This window comes from Cyclospora cayetanensis, unplaced genomic scaffold (genome assembly GCF_002999335.1).
Source record: "Cyclospora cayetanensis isolate NF1_C8 unplaced genomic scaffold, CcayRef3 CcayRef3_contig_330, whole genome shotgun sequence".
Classification (NCBI taxonomy): domain Eukaryota; phylum Apicomplexa; class Conoidasida; order Eucoccidiorida; family Eimeriidae; genus Cyclospora; species Cyclospora cayetanensis.
Window position 1 is genome coordinate 14,933 of NW_020312293.1, and position 3,633 is coordinate 18,565.

General features: G+C 46.5%; 1 pseudogene; it reads left to right on the plus strand.

Annotated features, from left to right (window-relative positions):
• Positions 1-3,628, plus strand: LOC113146488 (annotated as a pseudogene).
• The last annotated feature ends 5 nt before the right edge of the window (positions 3,629-3,633 follow it).

Consider the following 3,633-nt stretch of genomic DNA (forward strand, 5'->3'; position numbering starts at 1 on the left):
ATGAAGGTAGCGCGGTTACGCTTGCTCTGCATACCATGCCAACTGCCTCGCAGATCATTTGGGGAAGGCACGTCTTCTGCACAGACTTCACATCGAGTAGTGGCCGCTTACTACAGAGGAACTTGGGACAGCCTAAGGCTTTGCCTTCTGCGCTTTATTGACAAGACAATGGAAAAAGAGTTTGCCTACACTTAACAGAGGAGCGCTCACTACCGCAATATTTTGGCTACATTTGCTGCTGTGGGGCTTATGGCGGTGGACGTCGGATCCACGACTGGAGCGTGGATTGACGGAGCGATCATGCAAGACACTTTTATTTGCGCATCTGATCTCGCATGCCTTGCCATATCTGTGATCTTCTGCATGTCTTCTGCTCTTGCATTCCGCATTCCATTCGTCCGTAGAGATATGGAATATGCTTCATATGTCATTTCCACAGCAGCAATTTTGCCCAAATGTCTTTCTGTGCTTTGGTGGAAATCCGGACTGTACAGTGAAAGCTACTTTGAAACGCATCGCGATAACGTCAGCCAGACAGTCGGCCTGCATCTAGATCATGAGCACCCCAGCGGTCCTAATGACTCCGTCATAAGTCACCTCGCCGTCGTATACGCCGAGCTGCACTTAGAAGGATCTGTTCAGTCCACTGTTGTGTTAATCATAGTACTCTTCGATGTTTGGACGACAACCAGATTTTTTATTGCATCGTGGCTGCTTATATTAAACGTCCTCATTGGAACGATGCCGGTTTTATATGGGGCTTTTCAGCTACCAGAGACTTTCTTCACCAAGTGAGCAAATGATCCTGCTGGCAAAACGAAGCAATGCCCAAAGCACCTTTGTATTTCTCACATAGCACATTACTTTCCACCCCGCAATGCTACAGACGGTGTAGGGGTGCTGCCAAGGATAGGACAACCGGCAACACCAACGATGTACTCTATCAGGATATACGGTTTACGTCATCATACTTGTGTGCGCCTCAAAATCCAGGCGTGGCTTTTCAGATATATGTGCCTGCAGCTTCGCATATATATTTTCCACTATTACAATCTTGGCAGCAGGATTCGTGGGGTCGTATCCAATGGAAGTGCAGCTACGAGGTCTTTTCTATGAATATGTGGTAGGTGTTGACACTAATCGTAAGTTCCGTTCAGTCGGAAGCACAATAAGGTCGGTGACCCATCGAAAGCTAAACACGAACAGCGCAGCGAGGTTCAAAACGTTCATTATGCCTTTGCTATCCGAAAACTGTATCTGCGTGTAAGACAGTGAAATGGACGGTTGCAAAGCTATTAGACGTGCGACAAAGGGTGCTGAAGGCTGCTGGAAGCAGTAGTGCTCTCGACGACACACGTACCAATTGCAACCAGGTGATGTGGGCCGAAGTGCGGTCATCAAATCCACATGCTTTCTTTGAAACGTTCTGCAGCGTGCTCTGCGCTAGCAAGCGATGTTACGTGGGCCAAGACACCAATACCGATGAAAAATATTTCTTTAGTGCGCTGCTTCACACTCATGTTGCAATCCAGGATTTGGACATACTGGAGACCATGAGGAACGGAGCTTGAACAATCAAAGCCCCGGCAGGTGTATCGCAAGCGCTTACCTTAATCCAGGAGTGTTTATTCATCTTTGCAACGTGCAAGAATCTTTACCTGACCAACCTCAACGAGGACATGCTGGATGAGGCAAGTTATGCGGATACTAAGACCTACCATTGGTTGGCTGCTTTTTGTAGAAAGCGAAGCGCATGGGTTTGTGGGGTTGTGCTTCTTTTGAAGGGATGCCCTGAGCAAAATGGTTCAACAGGGTGATATTCGGTACATTTTTTTTCACCAATGGCATTGCGCTTTGCCTTAGAGAATTACGTCAAAGCATTAAACATGGACGGGAGACAAAAACAATTTTTTGAAAGCACGGAGCCTCATTTCTAGCACTGTAGGAACTTCCACTCGACCAAGACAAGAAGGAGAAAAACTAGCCCTCGGTGTTTTAATATGAGGCGCAGAATTGCGGTCTGCTTATATCCATGACTCTCCACAGAGTAAAAGATGTGACCAAAGACAGATTCCATATCCTTCCATCGCTGCAGCTGCGCGTGTAGACTGCTTATGCACTCACGGGCTTCCGGGCGAGAATAGAGTGAGGGCAAGCGGAGGAGACGTCTGTCATGTAAGATCGCGAACTTAATCTACTTAAAGTTTATATTGACGAGCCTTTAGCGAATACATTACACTTCTGCCTTCTACAGCAAGTGATTCTTCAGGGCCATTCATCTTGTAGCGGGTGAACACAGATTTGCCTTTTAACGAACCTTGCTCACATTTGTGGGAATACATCCTCTTGACAAGGGCGCTTGCTGCTTCTTGCTTTTGGAAGCCTTGCATCGGCTCAGAGTTGTACATGTGAGGCAATATCTCTCATTTTGAGCTCACGAAACAGAGATCCAAAGGCTGAATTTTATTTCTGTTTTATGTGGTTTAGTGTCCAGGAGGCCCTGATACTTCCAGCCGTTGGCGTTGACCTTGATTTCGACCCCTTGGAGGTAAAAGCACATTCTAATTGGGTCATTTTGTTGTGGATATGTGTACGGGTAGCGATTTCAATAGAAGGCCAGCAGAAAACATGATACAGAAACTAAGGGAAGCAGAGCTTAGTATGGACATCGGCAGGTCCTAAATATACGGATAATTATGCACTTTGTTTGACTACCATGCCCTTTCCGTTTTTTGCTTGCTTTTGGTTTAAGCTGGATCTTTGTTGCTTGACCTTACACACAATAAAGTATGTACAACACTTATAGGAAGAGCACTTTGTTTGCACAAATATTTGCACGCTGTGTACATGTTCGCAGCTCGAGCGCTTGCATGGAGACGGGCGGTCTAGCGTTTTACTTGCAACAAACACTCCCCTCCTCTCCTCCCTTGCATCTGAGTGGGGCTGTGATGAAAGCGTGCTTCGTGGTTTCCTGCTGCATATCGACGGCTTGTATCAAAAGCAGCCTTACCACAACTTCAAGCACGGAGCACTCGTAAGTCTATATTATGCTGGCTGTGTAAATGCCACAAGCTTGAAAATCGTGTCTGGAAAGATTGGTTTCACAGTGACGGCATGTGACATTGGTGTCATCCCTGTGCATCTCAAGGACTGAAAGGTGGATTCCACTGAGTAGTGGCGAGAGCATGCACCTTCCAGGAGCAACAAGAATCCTCAAAGTTCACACGCTAGCAGCATATAGAATTGGCTGAGGGGTTGTTTGTTGTGCTCAGGTGGCTCATACCATGAGTGTGCTATGCAGATCACTAGACATATCGAAAAGGGTTAGTTCCAAAGAACAACGATAATTCACATGACTTGTTGAGAATAACTTTTGTGAGCTTCATCCTGATCACGCTCTCGGATACTGCTTGCCACTTGAACTTATTTGTCCTCTCCCAGACAGCTGAAAAGTGCACGATGGCTGAGTGCTAATTGAATAAGCTAATATGGAGAGCCTTACACCCAGTGGCCGAGGAAACGGTATTTTAGTTGCCTACTTCTTTCCACATTTGAAGATGGGTTTCTCTCAGGATGAACGCCCTTGGTGTTGGTGCTTGTCTTGTCGCGGCTTTATGTCATGATGTCGGGCAT